This window comes from Nannobrachium achirus (assembly GCF_963921795.1).
Source record: "Nannobrachium achirus genome assembly, chromosome: 3".
In the NCBI taxonomy this organism is placed as follows: domain Eukaryota; kingdom Metazoa; phylum Chordata; class Actinopteri; order Myctophiformes; family Myctophidae; genus Nannobrachium; species Nannobrachium achirus.
Genome location: NC_137812.1, coordinates 26,319,056 through 26,337,480, shown reverse-complemented (window position 1 = coordinate 26,337,480; position 18,425 = coordinate 26,319,056).

Here is an 18,425-nt window from a genome sequence, read left to right as displayed (position 1 = left end):
TACTTGTGCCATTTTTGAATTTGTCCAGTTATTGAGGTTTCCACCCGACAGAGACGTTACTGTATGTTATCTTCTGCCTTGGCCATCTGGCCAGTGATGTATATCAGACCAGTTACCCATATATGGAGACCCCTGGTACCCATAAATGGAGATCGACGTCTATGACATCTGACATCTTACATACCCTTGTATGCCCATATACTAGTAAGACACCTGAGGGTGGAATGCGACCTCAGGGTGACATGCGACCTCGCCCGCGCCAATTCTTGACCATCTGGCCAACCACAGCGTTTCTCTGACGATTCTAGTTGTTGTCATTCTGGGGGGAGTTTGTTCATGTTTTTGTGAGGGTATCAACCCTAGGAGACACGGGGAGAACATGCAAACTCCACACAGAAAGGCCCTATCACCAACCCCACCTAGGGTGTGAGCGATAGGGCCTAAACATGGAGATGTGGAGAACACTATTTATGGAGATAGTCCAGTCCATCATGTCATATGGGACTACCGTCATAGACAGTAGCCATTGTTAGGCCGGAGTCAATGGCTGTCTGTCTGACTGTCTGTACAGGAAGTGATGTCACATGACATACTTTTTATGCCCATATATGAGTCATTCTGTACCACATCTCCATGTTTAGGCCAAACAGGTTTGCTCCATTTCTCCATGTATAGGTCCAAATGCCCAACGTCGAGCTTGACAAGGAGGACACCGCACATTGTACCAGTTTGATACAAGAGCGAATAAGCGCTACACTTCTGGAATCCTGTGCGTCGACTTAAAGTCGGATCCAGGCCTAATAACTTTATATAGCCGCCCCGTTGCCACCTCCTTGTTACATTTTCTTTTCTGAGACACATTGTACCTCATCCACCCTTTCTTCTCTCTCCTTTTGGTATCTTTATCCTCCTCCTCCTTTTTTTCTTTTTTATTCTTCTCTTTTTTGTCTTTCTTAGTCTTGTGTATCCTTCTCTTTTGGCTACTGTCTATGACGGTAGTCCCATATGACATGATGGACTGGACTATCTCCATATATAGTGTTATCCACATTTCGTGTAGCCGCCCCGTACAGGAAGTGATGTCACAACTCGCTGACATCACACTGACATCACTCCCATACAGAAGGAAGGTTACGGAAGGAAGGTTACGGAAGGAAGGAAGGAAGGAAGGTCACTCAAGCGACACGGTTTTTCAGAGTATATGCGACCTTCGGTCGCAAAATAATATTGATGACATCAGGGATCTCCATATATGGGCATAAATGGGATTCTGTTGGTGTGGTTCCCTTGACATCACAGTGATGTCAGAGTGGCAAACCCATTGACCGTAAAAAAGCGCACACGTCCAGACAGATGGAGACACGATGTTCCATTTCTCATACTAAACTGCGATCTTCGGTCACAATTAATCTGGCTGGTCAAGTCATCATTGTGATGTCAGAGCAGAGCAGAGCAGCTATACCCATATCTGGAGTCTATGAGGTCAGATGTATTGGCCAGCTCCATATATGGAGATGTCTTGGCCATATATGGAGCGTGACATGAGGCGTGACTCACGGAAGGACATGATCTGCATGGTCGCAATCAGCATCATGGTGATGATGCCATAACAGGCCGCTTAACGTGTTGGCCTAAAAGTGTCTGTCCGTTTTGTTTGAATAGCTATGATTGGCTTCCAAAGTTTAGCAGATGAGCCTGTTTGGCATAAAATGCCACAAACAAATCATTTCTGATTAGAAGGAAGAGTCAACATCCCAGGAAACACTTACCGTAGGAACCAAGGGAACACAATAGGAACTAAGGCCCTGTTTAGACTGCAATGCTCTGTAGAGAAAACGGCGAGGTCCCGGGACATCGCCGGTGCGTTGTCACTTTTTTCCAGCGTTCATACGAACACATACCAGTGAATGAAATGATGTAGTTTGCAGGATTGCAGAAGTAAAAGTATTGGAAATTGGAAATGCTCAAGTTAAGTAAAAGAATACCTCAAAACTGTACTAAAGTACAGTACTTGAGTAAATGTCGTTGTCGTCTGAACGGAAGGCATATCTGACTTTTCATTTTGCGGAATTCTCGTTGCAAAAACGCAGTGTAAACGAAGCCTCAGGCAACACATATGAACCAAAGGGAACATACATAAATCCAGGGCTCAGCTCAGAAAATCTTAGATAGAGAGTAATCTCCCTGCAGGGCTCCTCTGCGGTTGGCACTCCTCTGACCTTTCTGGGGGAAGAGGAGTGCTTTCTGGTATATAAGTCATCAAAAGGAAATATGTACTCATGTGCAAATATAGAAATGGGACGGAGAAAGGGAGAATGAGCAGTGTAAAATGCAAATGAATCATTACCTAGAGATTGAGAGATTTTAGATTCCAAACAGAAGAAAAAAAATAGGCAAAAATGAATTCCAAAATGTAAGCACAAAGGAGTCCAATCAGAGAGACAGAGTGAGAAAAGCAAATGACTCAATTGTGCATAAGCCTATAGAGAGACAAGACAGAGAGACACGAAGAAAAGTAAGAGAAGGCGCCAGAGAGAGAGAGGCAGAGAGAGAGAGAGAGAGGCAGAGAGAGAGAGAGAGAGAGGCAGAGAGGCAGAGAGAGAGATAGAGAGAGGGAGAGGGAGAGACGGAAAGAGAAAACAGGACCATAGGCTGTAAAAATGAATGGACACCGTCACGCCATTGGTTTCTACAGACCGTAAACGAGGCCTATTTCACAGCGACTGCAAATCCGCCATCTTTCTATATCCACTCCAGAAATTAAGCCGGAAATGAATCAAATGAATGCTATTGGCTGGAGGACAGGTCTTCCCTCTGTACAACCAGTAGAAAGCCTAGAAACATAGCCTACTTTATCATTAATTTTAGTGTTTATGAAAAGGTTTACTGAGAAAACACTAACTCGATAATAAAACCAAAACCTCATAGAGATACATTGAGATAACAATGTCTTGACACCAGAAGAAGGTTGAAATAGCGACATCTACTGTACCATTAATAGGAACAGCAGATTCTATAACTAAGCCCCCAGAACGGCTTGTAAATATTGAAGCTACTGGCCAAAGCTGGAACCGCAGGCGGGGTGAAAATTAAATGCACGAGCAAATAGCAAACGAGCGTGCCGCTGGGGTCTGCTATGGGGTTCAATGGACGTCGTTTGACGTTTGTGACGGTCGTGAGTCTCGTGACGTAATTACGTCTCGACCAGAGTTGGGATCCGTTACTCCAAAAAGTAGTGCACTACATATTACATATTACCTCTGAAAAAAGTAGTGCCTTACACTACTTCATTACTTCCTGGAGAAAGTAACTTGTTACACTACTCGTTACACTACTTTTGCGTTACTCCATAAAAAAGCCTGAGATGCATTGCCAACATATATTAGATGTATTAAATATTTATTATATATTATTATAATATCTAATACAATACAGTTATGTTGTTCAATGAAGTGAGCAGGGCTCACTGGTGGTCATTTGAATGAGTCTAATAATAATAATAATATTAATAATACGAAGTTATAATAATTAATCAAAATTATAATAATTAAATTATTTCTGAGCCCCTGTGGCCTTATTTAGCTCACATATGAGTTTATTCATTTATTTATGGACATACATGGTTTCCACCTGACATTATAGCCTATAGTTCTGTATCCATATGTCAGTCAGTTTAAGCAGATTTCATTCCATTTGGCTCCTATGAATTTTCCAGTCCAGGGGTGGACATGACCTGGCGGAGATTCTCCCCCCACAGAGCGCAGCAGGTCATATAGTAATTATTATAATTTGTATTAGTAAGTAGGTAGTTCTGTAGTCAAATACAGCTGGGGGGCTTATTACCCCAGGGGGGGCCTATTCCCCCACTCTACCCTACTGTAGCAGGCGAAAGTGATGGAACTACAATGAGATGACTCCGTGTGCAGCAGAAGCACTAAAACAATGTCAAACTAATTCTAGCAGCGGAAAACTTCCCATTTGCTTAAAAAAGCAACATGCAGCGATGGTTTTGCATAAGGAATTATTAATTGTCCGTCATCATCAGCTCATGTCAGAGTCTCAGAGCAAAGGTGAGGTGCTCTTTTTCCCTCTCTCTCTCAGCCTACCGTACATTTCCAGTAGGCTAATTCATTCTTGTGGCTCGCTGGATATTTAATACTCACTATTTGGGGGTTTTAATGTATCTTGTCACGTGTAGGATATTAATCTAGGCTGTGATTCAAACGTCGGCTTTGCGCACCTCGTGATGCGCTGCCGTGCCACTCTTTTTTTCTCTTTTCTCTCTCTCTCTCCCTTTCTCTCATGGGCAAAAGGTAACTCATTTCTTTGCTTGATATTATAAATATCCGTATTTGGGGGGTTTGCTGTTTTTAGTCCCTTGTATTAATCTATATGCGATGGTTATCAAATGTCGGGTGGCTGCTGGCTGCGGCTTGATTGCCACAGTGTCACCGTGACCTGCTGCTGCGCTGACAATCAAATGTGTTATCAAATGTGTTTGATTACCTCTTCTTTGGTTAGTTATTTTAGATAAATGGCAGTTCCAATGTTTTAAAAGACAAGTGATGATGTTTACAATCGGTTCCTGCTGAAGGCAGAAGCAGAAACTGCAGGCACGAAAGTAGCGAGTAGCGAGTAACGCGACCAGGCAGTATTTGTAGTGTTATTATTATTTCGGAGGAGTAGTACCGTTACACTACTCGTTACCGAAAAAAGTAGTATTATTACAGTAACGCGTTACTTTGTAACGCGTTACACCCAACTCTGGTCTCGACGTAACAAAATTTGGCACATCCTGGATATGCCAATTTCCCTCACAATGCACCTGGATTAGGGTTAGGGTTAGGGTTTGGCATAGTTTTACTGAGGTTAAGGTTAGGGTTAGGGTTAGAGTTAGGCATAGTAAGCTAATGGCTAAACACAGCTGAGCTAGGCTAGTAGATAAACAAAGAAAGAGTGGTCGCAAACGAGTGACGTCAGCGACTACACAAGTGAATGGCTGTTGTCGCCATCTCATGGTGAATATGCAGAATTACACAGGTGCGCTGATAAGAGACTATCAAGGTGAATTGATCCAGGTGTGTTAGGGGTGTGTGGTGAACGACAAAACGAGCGCTCTTACCCCAATCTCACTGAGTTATCCAAACTGACTGTAACATATATATATATATATATATATATATATATATATATATATATATATATAAGTATACAGTATACAGTATATACTCTATGACTATAACCCCTTGAACAGGACATACAAGTGTACTGTTATCAGACTACTGAGAGGTTGTTTGTGACACATCAATCAACTGTCGACTGCAATAGTTAACTCCTCCTCCCCCCCCCCCCCCCTCTCTCTCCCTCTCCAACCCTCTCTCCTATTCTTTCTCACATTTTTTTAAGGTCAGGAAGTGACAGCCTACGTGCATGGAATGACACTGACACTTTAACGATGCATCATTCATATTCACTGTTCATCTAATGAAACATTACAACATTCACACACTAACACACATTTGCACAATTTGTTCACAGCAGTAGCTTTTCAGAGTTAAGGTTTTCCACGCGGTGGTGAGGACACAAGGGCAGAGGTCAACGCAGATATCTTTGGATCAATAAATCGATCCAACCAAGTCATAAAATATCAATGCCATCTGCCTCTAACTATACTCCATTGCAGAATATTTGACCGTGGTGACCGATAACAAACCATAACAAAGTACTCAGTGAGCACAGCTTGACCATATGGTAAGAGGCCAACATAGATGAACCTGGCTGCCCAGAGAGGACATGCTGTGTTCTCACTGCAAGGAGTGGTAGAGATCGAGCTCCACAGGTATAAAAAGATAAACACGGATATCTTTTGACCCTGCCCAGGCAATCCTGCTTATTAGGTGAGAAAGCTGGATGGGCAGGGTTGTAAGAAAATGTAGCAGCCTGCCACCAAACGAGGGACAAGGGGATGTTATTAAAGGAGTAGTTCACCCCCAAAATGACTTTCTTTCTATTGATTACTCACCCCATGGAGACGTGAATTCATGGATATTTTTTTGTTTTTGTCACATTAATAAGCCAATAAAGCCCCTAAGCCACTAAAGCCCCCATTGATTCCGGTAGGGGACCCAAAGTTGGGTCCCCTACCGGAATCAATGGGGGTACATTTATTATAATCAAATTATTGGCTTAGGAATGCGACAAAAACTAAATAGTATCCATGCATTCAAGTCTCCATGGTGTCGAGTAATCAATAGAAAAAAGTCGTATTGGGGGTGAACTACTCCTTTAATGCTTTGGCAATATAAGAATGCTTGCCGTGCCAATAAAGCAAATTTAAACGTGTGCACGTACGAGCGTGTCTGCTGTCTTTAACTCCTACTGTAAACTCAGGCAAAGCATTGACATTGTTTAAAACAGAACTCAATGCATGAGATCAAGAATCAAACCGTACTGAGGCGGAATTGTGTGTGTGTATGTGTGAGTGTGAGTGTGAGTGTAAGTGTGAGTGTGTGTGTGTGTGTGTGTGTGTGTGTGTGTGTGTGTGTGTGTGTGTGTGTGTGTGTGTGTGTGTGTGTGTGTGTGTATTTGTATTCATTTATTCACTATTGTGTATTCAGCAGCCTGACAGGCTTACAAATACGTAAGTCCTACGCGCCTCAGCCAGCAGAAGGTAGAAGGGCTCGTCGGTGCTCAACAGGGACAAGTTGTATCAGAGAAAATAATAATAATACCTGGGCACTTCAGTAGAGAGAGACTTTATTTCCCCATAGTGACAACTGCATTCATGGTCTGGAGAGGGCACTTTTTACAGACAGATAAAAGGACAGGCTTTTGATGTCTATGTGTGCACGTGCCTGACCTGGACTGTGGAGTGTAGCCTGGGAAGCAATCGCCTGGGATCGCTTCCAATTTCGGGCTTTTGATCCGGTCGGGAGCGGATTGCGTCCTACGTCATTTTGTTGTCAAAACGGACAACAGTTTTAACCAAGTAAGCGCATGCGTAGCCTGGTGGCGCCTGCGCAAGTAGTTGTTGTTTTCGGTTAAAACTGTTTCCGGTTTGGTAGTTCCTGCCAAAGTGTAGTCTGTTTTTACTACAAAATGACGTAGGATGCCATCGGTCTAGACCGGATCAAACAACCTGTTTAGTAAACGAAGACCAGGCTTTCCCCCAGCAAGCCTGGTGACGCGAGGTTAACTGGAGTGAGGTGGGATGATTGATGTTTTTCGTCTTCCTGAGAAGACGAAAGTCGAAACGTCAGTCACCCCTGCAAAACATTGATGAAACACGTGCAGACCAGTCGAGTGAATGTATGTACTGTATATTCACGATACCCCGCCTGTTCCAACTATAACCTGTCTTCTAGAGTCTTCTGTCTTCTATCCATCCTCTCTTGCAGGTCATTGAAGGTTACATTGTTCATCTGCCTGCCTTCACCAAACACTGTCAATGCTTGACCTTTACGCACGCATGCACGCACGCACACACAAGCATTGATGCACAGGCGTTGAAGCGTGCATGCACTCTCTCTCTCCAGTATGTGTGCAGGTAACGGCTGCTGTAAGTCCTTCGTGTTACAGAACCCCAAATGTCACCAGGTTCTGACTCTCTTTGTTCACTGACTGAACAGAGGAAAAAAAAGTTAGTTTATCTCTCTTCTGTCATCCCTCTTGTCTCTTTTTCTCTCTTCTCCACTTACAGAACTCAAACAGTCGTCCCATCCGCTGCCCCTTCCCTCATGGAAGCTTCATTTATGGAAGATAATTACACTCCAAATGTGGAACTGAGATAAATGTAAGAAAAAATAAACTAACAAACACAAAGGCCTTATTAAATGTTGCCTCATTAAATGTCACTTTCATCGCCTTATCGGGGGGAGAATAAATACATAAAAACACCAGCAAGGGAAGATGAATCAGAAAGGGAGTTCCAGTGAAAATTGATATCGACAAATGCAAATGGCAGAGAGTTGATTTTTTTTAACTGACACACACAAAGAAAACAGTAGGCAACCAGGCCTGGTGGAGAGCTACACTCAGAGGAGCACACTTTTCTAGTTCATTATTTGCTCTGAATAAATGACTGAATGATGGAGAAGTATTTGAAGATTCTGAATCTGTGTATGTGAGTAGCCTACATTATAATGTTTGCATCATATATAGACTGCATTGCGCAATACAAATGAAATGTTCTTGACTTCAGTACACACAAGCGTTCCACACATGCATGCACACAAAAGCTAAATAATTATCTTCAAGACCAGGAGGATTAGACCATTGTGAGAAAGGTTAGTTTAACAATAGCGATGTGTATTGTGTCGTTAGAAATCCATTCATTTGGCACATGCATGCGCTTGGCTAAGGAGCCACTGGACAGATGCTACCATCTGCAGGCTTGTTGTGACTGAACGTCTCTATGACAGATTCCCGCCTAGACGGAATGATATGTGGGCAGCGATGATCCTTGGCTGGCCTCACGTAGCCGCGGGACAACCGCCCAGAGTGGAGGAGGGCTGTGGCGCTGTGGCGCTGTGCCCCCCCCCCCCCCTCCAGATGTGCACTTCATGTTTGTGAATCACTTGATGCCAAATGCCTCGCAAACAATCTAATTTTGGTGGGCTCCGTCTTTATGTTGTTTATCATATTAGAGTGGTGCTCATCTCTCCAAGCTTCCCAACAGAGGAGAATCGGGTAGATTATATTGCACGTTCTTGTCGGGTGGAAAACTTGTCCAAAACTGTTCGTTTTGTAATTATCATTTGGAAAGGGATTTAAAATAGTTAAAATAGCCGATCTGTGCGAGGCGTTGTGTGCTTGTAGATCGGCTATTTTCACTAGTCTTGTGCGACAGTCTTGTATTATGAAGCAGGGCTTTACTTTACGAAAAAATCTACACATTTGAAACTTGGTGATATGAAAGCCCAGCAAACACCCTCAGAGCTGGTGAACTGTGCATATATGACTGCATCCAGCTGCACCACAGGCCTGGAAACCAGACAAATCTACCAGTGAAAAAACTAAAAACAATAGCCCTCGGCATATTAGTCTGGCCCCGCTCGGTTGTGACTGGATTTCGATGCGGCCCAGATCGATCAGGGCCCAGTATGCAAATATGGGGGACTTTTTTTTATCCGCCCCTTGGAATTGCAGGTTCCACCCAGAGATTCCAGACTAATATCTACGCAGTGATATTAGTCTGACCATGCCAGGTGTGTGTGTGTGTGTGTGTGTGTGTGTGTGTGTGTGTGTGTGTGTGTGTGTGTGTGTGTGTGTGTGTGTGTGTGTGTGTGCGTGCGGTAGAGATGCGCGGATAGCTGTTTTAGCCGCGGTGGACCGCGGTGATCCGCGGTGCAGTCGGATCAAATATAATTATTAGTTAATTTCGGATATCCGCGGATGAAATAATGCAGGAAATAAATTATGGCCTAATATATCTATCAATAAAAAGCTAAATCTAGGTATGCTTGTGTCTGTGTTAGTGTGTGTTATTTTGTATAATTTGTAAAGTAACCATCATTTTTCATGAGGCAATGTGCAGTCCACGATAAAACTAAACAGCTGTGTCCACTTAAAGGCAACGGCATCACGGCATGCATCGTTGCACTCATTACCTCTGGTCGCGCTGCGCTAAAAAGTGAATCTCTCTCAGCTCCATAGTCCATATTGTAAAGTACTGTACAGTAGGTAAGTTAAACTTCCCACTAAGTTGTGTTTGTTCCTCTCTCTTTCGCTCTCTCCCTCGCTCTCTCTCTCTCTCGTGTCTCTGACTCTGTCTGCCTGCATGTCTGTCTGCATCGACGCAGCACCGACTCCAAAAAAAAAAAAGAAAGAAAAAAGACGAACGGAGACATTCCGTAGGCTAGATCAATGCATTTCTGTGATCGCATAACTAAGAAAACTAACAGGGAATAGCCTACCAGAAAATAATATTAGCCTAATAATAAGGGTAATCTATCTATAAATGCGAGAAGTCTCTGCGTGTCTGTCTGTCTGTGTGTCTGTAATCCGCGTATCTCGAGAACCGTTCGTCCCACCGGCTTCAGATTCGGCACGCGCGTTCCCCGCCGCGGTTTTCCCGAACCGGCGCGAAACGTTCGGAATCTCCTTATGCGGGGTTGATTGTTGACATCAGGCTGTTCCGGAGGAAATCGGCGAAAGCTCTGACTCATTGTGACATCACTTCATAAAAGGCTCTGACATCACGTACGCCACATGAGTCAACAAGAAATCTCTGTGAGTGTGTATGTATGTATGTAATCCGCGTATCTCGAGAACCGTTCGTCCCACGGGAACGTTCGGAATCTCCTTATGCAGGGTTGATTGTTGACATCAGGCTGTTCCGGAGGAAATCGGCGAAAGCTCTGACTCATTGTGACATCACTTCATAAAAGGCTCTGACATCACGTACGCCACATGAGTCAACAAAAAATCTCTGTGAGTGTGTATGTATGTATGTAATCCGCGTATCTCGAGAACCGTTCGTCCCACGGGCACGCGCGTTCTCCATATATGGGCATAAAATGAATGCCCCCATATATGGGCATAAAATGGATTGCAGACAGACAGATACAGATATCTCCATATATGGACATAAATGGACAGAGGCAAACAGATGGTCAAAGATCTCCATATATGGGCATAAAATGGACGCAGACAGACAGATACAGATATCTCCATATATGGGCATAAATGGACACAGGCAAACAGATGTTCAAAATGGGTCCTATGACAACAGGTATAATGAGGTTTGCATTAAAGGGGGAACCGGCACTGTGTCTGCAACACAGTTGGAGGCACAGACAGATACTCCATATATGGGCATAAAAAGATAGACATATATCTCCATATATGGGCATAAAATGGACCCAGAACTATAACTGCAGTGATCTCCATATATGGACATAAAATGGACGCCGACAGACAGACAGACAGATACAGATATCTCCATATATGGGCATAAATGGACACAGGCAGACAGATGGTCAAAACGGGTCCTATGAAAACAGGTATAATGGGGTTTGCATTAAAGGGCGGGACATTCATTCCCTATTTACATTGTTCCGAGTTGGCCAGGTCGCCGACTAGACGCTGGGCCGCCCGCTTCTAGTAATAATAATAATACTTTTGAAGTTGCGGATGAGGATGGATGCGGATTTATAAATTGGATGATATAACTAATGCGGTTGGATAATGGGCGGATAATTAATTTGCGCGGATGGATTCGGATGACTTCAAAAGCCTATCTGCGCATCACTAGCGTGCGGGCGTGCGTGCGTGCGTACGTACGTAAAGTGCGCACACGTGCAATGTTATCTATCACTCATTAGGGCTTGTGCAGTTAGGATCGGTGTCTGATTAATAGCTTAATTGATTAAGTGGCCCGGAGATTGATTGGTGGAGTCTGGCCAGAATGGATTCATTAGAACGGTGATAGATCAATGAGATCTGGCTGCAGCTGTTGGGTCTGGCTCTGGACGGCACCGCAGCATAATGGACATCATCCGTCTGTCTGTGAATCATGCATGGAGACACGCGCACGCACGCACGCACAGGAGAACAACCTGGCTCTCAACGTTGACAAGACAAAAGAGATAATCTTCTACTAGGCCTCCCAGAGAGCACTCAGCCATCCAGATCGGGGGGCTGCAGTGGAGAGGGTCAAAGAGTTCTTGGGGGTGCAGGTGCACATCACTGAAGATCTCACCTGGGCATTGCAGGCAGAGAGAGTGGTCAAGAAAGCACAACAACGCCTCTACTTTCTCAGGAAGCTGGCATGGGTCCCAATGTCCTCAGAGCTTTCTACAGAGGCACCACAGAGAGCATCCTGACAGGCTGAGAGAAGGAGAGGAGAGAAGGCAAGAAGACAAGAGAGGAGGTATGGAAGAGACTATTTTCACACAAACAACTAAGCAACCCTTTCACTTTCCCAAAGTGCCTCCCTGTGTTGCAACCAGTCCTGTAGCATACTGTAGAATCTGAGACCAGATTTCTGACCTCCCGAGTGGTGGGACAGAGTTGTGGTCTGACCTGCTGAATGGTGGGGTAGAGGGCTCTGTGACTCTCCCGAAAAGGCGCCCCAGCATTGGTGAAGAATATTTTATATACATATATATATATATATATATATATATCTTTTAGATCGTCTATTTTCACTATTTTAAATCACTTTTGAAATGGTAAATACAAAAGGTTTTGGACAAGGTTTCCAACCCACAAAAAACGATATAATCTACCCGATTATCCTCTGTTGGGAAGCTTGGAGAGAAGAGCACCGCTCTAATACGATAAACAACATAAAGACGGAGCCCACCAAAATTAGATTGTTTGCGAGGCATTTGGCACCAAGTGATTCGCAAACATTAAGTGCACATGTGGGGGGCCACCACAGCCCTCCTCCACTCTGGGCGGTCGCCCCGCGGCTACGTGAGGCCAGCCAAGGATCAGAACACACACACACACACACACACACACACACACACACACACACACACACACACACACACACACACACAAACAGGAGAACAACCTGGGTCTCAACGTTGACAAGACAAAAGAGATAATCTCCTGAGAAGTCTCCCACCAAAATGAAGCAACAATAGGATAAGCAAGGAGTAGTTCACTCCCAAAATGACTTTTTTTCTATCGATTACTCACCCCATGGAGACTTGAGTTCAATAATATTTTTTAGTTTTTGTGGCATTCCTAGCCAATAATTTGAGGAGACTCTTTGTAGGTAAATATATTGTCCGTAAAAGTATCTCCATCAGGAGAATAATGGGATTTCAGAGTCACTACATTCCTGCACCATGATTGGCGTATCATTGCTGTATTATAAAGCAAAGATAAAGAGCATTAAAACTGTCCTGTTAATAGAGGGTAAGTCCAGGTCATTCTACCATGAAGTATGTCCGTGAATCGTCCAGCCAAGGTCTCTGATAGATGTTGACGTCCCTCATCTCCCGGTAGAAATGGATTCTCGCCCGCAGCTCCAAAAGCTTATTCTCCAAGGACTGAGCATTGGACAATAGAATGGATGACACATCGTCTGTATGAGGATTCCAGCTCGCCTTCCCCGGTGCAAATGTCTCCGTTTCAGTCTCTTTGTTGTTGTCAGCCGCAGGACATTGGAAGACTTGCGTCGGAAATACAATCTCTGGCGGAGGAACCGACAGTCGTTCTGTTCAGTAGCATTTTCATGTCATACAGTATGAACATTCTACACCAGTGGTCTTCAACAGGGGGTCCGGGACCCCTAGGGGGTCCTCAGAGTTACTACAGGGAGGGGGTCCTTCAAATCATTGTTTGATATCATTTTTTTCTTGTTTTTTATATTAACCCTAACGTCCATAGTCTGAGCACTTTAGCCAAAAATAGCAGATCTACAAGCTCACAGCAAAGAGGTTTGCTGTAGAGGGGAAAAGAGCACACTAAGTACAGAGTGAAAGGTCAAGTTTCTTAAGTATTGACGGTTCAAGTGGTTAAATATCTGAAAAACAGAAATTTACATGAATCCACACTGATGATTGTGCTGTCAAATGATGAAACTATATGGAATTTATGAAAAGGTTGTGGGGGTCCCTGCTTCATCTCTCTCTCAACTAAGGGGTCCTTGGCCTGAAAACGTTGAAGACCCCTGTTCTACACCAATGTGTGCTGTGATGAAAGTACAGGGGTGCTGCCAGAATACTTTGATAATAATATTAATATTACCTTCCTACGCTAACCCCCCCCCCCCCCCCCCCCCCCCCCCCGTCATCAATGTTTTTTTTTTTATCATTCTTCTTTACTTTATTATGCTCCTGTTCTTTTTATACTCAAATGTCCTTTCATAATGTTTTGTTTATGTCTTCATTTTGTTCTGTCTTGATGTCTTAATACTTTTGTTGTTTTGTGAAAAACACTTTGATTTGCCTGTGTGTTGAAATGTGCTATATGCAAATTTTCTCTCATAAAACAGTTTATCTAGAGGAATGTCACTGCGCGCCTCGGTCCGTGCATGTTCTGGACAACACAGACTGGAAAGATGCCCACTATCATCACCAAGTAGTAGCCAACAAAAGAAAGGAAGACAAGAAAAGTCCTCCAGCAGCAGATGTGTTTCACTCCTGTCAGTTGTAGGCAAAAATCCTGTAGAGCAGGGTTCCCCAATAGGCGGCCCGCAGGCCATTTGCGCCCCACGGGGGGCTACTGTCTGGCCCACACCAACCCCAGTAATAATGGTGGTATAAGAGCAGCTACAAAACTAGTATATCGTCGTTGTCGGCTGGAAATCTCGTATCTCCAAATTTGTACGTTCTTTCGCGAATCATACAAGGCCGTCACACAAAAGTAGTGAAAACCGATCTACAAGCACACAACGCCTCGCAACGCGAGGCGTTGTGTGCTTGTAGATCGGCTGTTTTCACTAGTTTAAATAATTTTTTAAATGATAAATTCAAAACGAACGGTTTTGGACACACAAGATTTTCACCCGACAACGACGATATCTGAACTGTCGCTGGAGTAGCAGGAACGCCGCCGTCGCCCCCTGCAATGTTGTGGCCCCCGGCTTGGTACCCTAGACAGAGGATCACGTTTTCTCGCCTGGCTATGCACCATGGCTTCTTGCATTTTCCTGCGTTGGCCCAGCCTTTGAGCTCCCTTTCCAGTGATCCAGCTGTGTAACATGTCAGTAATTGACTTTGCTTCAAAATGACACTTCACTGAGCGCGGAGCTTTGCTGTTCTCAAGTCGAACCTGATCAAGTGGAAGATGCGAGGAGGGAAGTTTGAGTATTGGCACTTAGCTTCTCTCTCTCCTCCTTCCATTCTCTAGTTTCTAACGATTCCCTCATTTGCTCTCCTAGCCCTTGATAAAGCGTTGCCTAAAATAAACTTGGATAACACAGCGGACAAGACACACATGCACACGCGTACACGCGCGCACACGCACACGCACACGCACACACACACACACACACACACACACACACACACACACACACACACACACACACACACACACACACACACCGTGTGAGAGTGCACATGAAACAGAGGCCTTTTTTGACAAGTCCTTAACAAAAGATGGCTGGGAGCGCCACGCACCCAGCGCTTCTATCCCAACGTGTCAATCCCATAAATAGAAGCTCTAATGAACAGAGAGAGGGAGCATGCATTAGTGCAGTGCATGCACGCACACATGGGCATGCACGTGAATGTGCGATCCAAGTGACTTTCTCTGTGCTACACTTTTATTTACTGGCGGCAGATTCTGTTTGAACTGACTCAGAGAGGCTTCGTATAATGACAGCCACACGCACACACACATGCACGCTTCCACGCACACACGCACGCGCGCGCACACTATTGAAATAGAGATGGGGGCACTGTGAAGGTCTCAGCAATCACTGACAGGCTCACCCCTGGTCTCTTTCCCATTTGACGTTCATTAAATCTGCACCTCACCTCACCTCGTCTGTTTTATTCTTGGCTCTCTGTGGCCACACACTGTCTAATCATCAACACCTCTAATCATCTTTTCACCTTTCTTTCCCTCACTCATCTCTCTCTCTCTCACACACACTCTCTCTCTCTCTGATATTGTACCTTAGCTTCTGCTGACTAGCTTGCAGCTCATGTACAGTAAGCTGCAACATATGCAATAAGCATGAAGTAGGCATGAACCCATGCATTCTCACTTTCAAGCCGTCAAGCGGGTGACGGCCTGGAACGTATATGACCATACGGCAGTATTTTACTTTTTGGGGGTGTACCACAATGTTACATGCTGAAGGGGAAGGGGTGATTTATGATTCTGTACCCATCGGGCCGTAACTCATGACTGAGCCGAGTGAGGACTGCTGAGTCGGGTGAAGCGGACTTCGCCACGTTCTGCACTGTGTGTACTCGCTCGCCATGCCTCTCGTGGCTCAAGTCTGTTTGTTTTTGCGAAGCCGTCACTATAATACTACTTGAGAGTGGGAATATGTTGCAGGAAACACACACACACACACACACACACAAACACACACTCTTGTGATGAACTGGCTGGTTTAGATGTCAGGCTACAGTATATGTATGACAAGGTGGTGATAAGATGCAGAATCATTCAAATGATGAGTACCATAGCATAGCATTTATCTCAACCTTCAACACCACATTCACACACGGCGTGAGCGTGTGTTGAGTCAGCGAGCGTGCGCTCACACCGTGTGAATTCCGTCTGCCGCACGGTTGAGATTAAATCTACCGACGGCAGCAGCAGCAGCAGCGTGTGAAGATGATCATTAGATGTTCATTCCCTCTAAAGGCCCTCCTCAAACAGACATTCCTGACCTCCCTTCACACCTCCTCCTCTCCTCCCCTCTCCTTTTACATCTCTGTGTCTGCTTTCATTACGGTTAAACTGTATTTAAGTACTGAGCCTTTCAGATGAACAAAGATTCCGACGTACGTCATTCAACCTTCTGCTGTGTTGTCTTCATGTTCAGAAACTCTTTCTCTCTCTGTCTCTTTCACTCTCTTTCTCAGAGAGAAAGTTGGCATAGATCTGTCTTGGAATAATACCAAATAACTTCATGCCTTTTCAACTCTCTCTCTTCATTTTTTCTCTCATCCTATTTCCTCCTCCTTCTCCTCCTCTTTGTGTTCCCTCCATCCTCTCTGTCCCTCCACTCTCTTCTTTTCCCCCCTTTATTGTTCCACAGAAAACTCATTACAGTCAGTCGACACTCACTGCCCCCCCTCTGTGTGTGACTCTCTCTTCTATAACTCTTGCTTTCTCTATATCTCCCTTTCTTTCTTTCTCTTTCTTCTCTCCCCCTCGGCCTTATTGCCTTCTTTCTTCCCTCTTCCTCCTTTAATTCGCTCTCATCTATCGAGGGATTGGTGGATCTCGGGGAGCGTGTCAGTCACACACAGACGAGCACAATCCATCCATCTTAACGCACCTCAGCCCCACGTGAACTCTCTGCCAATTAGGTTCATAAGTACAACATGCACAGATGTGTGCACACACACACACACACACACACACACACACACACACACACACACACACACACACACACACACACACACACACACACACACACACACACACACACACACACACACACACACACAGCGCCCACAGGCAAAATCATACGTGTGCACGCATACACACTGAGACAGGCAGGTTGTCGGTCACACTGGCTACAGTCTGAGCAGCTTCCTGTCCGGTCGGCGTATCGTTCCATATCTCTGTTCCTACACCGGGGTTTTAATTCTAGAAGCACAGAGGAGCCTCATTACAGACACACAGAGAGGCAGCATAGAGAAACAGAGGCAGCACAGAGACTCAAGACACACCAGGGATAGAAGATACACTCCCTTTTCAGCCTGATGTAACAGCTCCCAACATGGTAGCTGCTTGTAGCCAAGAAAAAATAAATCTAAACTTCTCTCATCAAATCCACCCCTGAATAACTGTCGACTGGATGGGGGGGTTGCATAAAAACCTGCAAAGTGTCCTTAAGCAAGAGGTTACGTCCTTACAGAGTCTGCGGTTCATATCCGCCCAGGCCGCCCTGCCCTGCTGTGCATTTTCATTCCAAATGTAGCCTAAGATGACAGGGAAAAAAGAAAAACTAGTTTAAATTAAATGAAATACAACATTTCAATTGAACTTGGTTTGGTTTCTGAACATCTAACACAGTAAAGAGAGAGAGAGAGAGAGAGAGAGAGAGAGAGAGAGAGAGAATGTACAGAAACCTCCTCTTTCCAAGTTTTAAATTTGTATGTTTTTTTCTGTAAATTAAAGCTACTTCATCATACAAAATTGTCACAAAAAGTAATGAAAATAGCAGATTGCACACAACGCCTCGCGTAGATTGACTATTTTCACTATTTTAATTGTTTTTAAAAAATAATAACAATTAAGGTTTTGGACATTCAAGGTTTCCACCTGATAACGACGATATACATACACTATACTGCAATCCGGGTCTCCTGCACACGGACCAATATTTATACTGCTGAGCTAAGAGCACATTTGGGCAGGGGAGAATGGGAGATACACAGATATCATACTTTGAGGTTCAAGCAATACCTCTCATCAACCAGTAGGTGTCCTCCCCAACCACAGGGTCACAGGTTTTTAATAGAAGAGATGGGAGACCAGCTCCAACCTCTGCAGTTGTGTTAGTTACAACTGTTACTCTGTCATACAGATTTCAATAAGAACAAAATACCCTGGCGTAGCATGAGTGACGTCAGGACCTCGGCACTCTATTCTGAGGTGAGGTACTCCCCTCTCGTGTCCACCAGAGTATCAACATGATCTACCACAGTGAGAACCACTGATCTACCATAACGATTGGTCAAAATATGTCCGTAGACGGACAAATGTGGCAAAGACGTGGCCTTGTCTGTGGACAATTTTTTGATTTACTGTTTTACACGCCATTG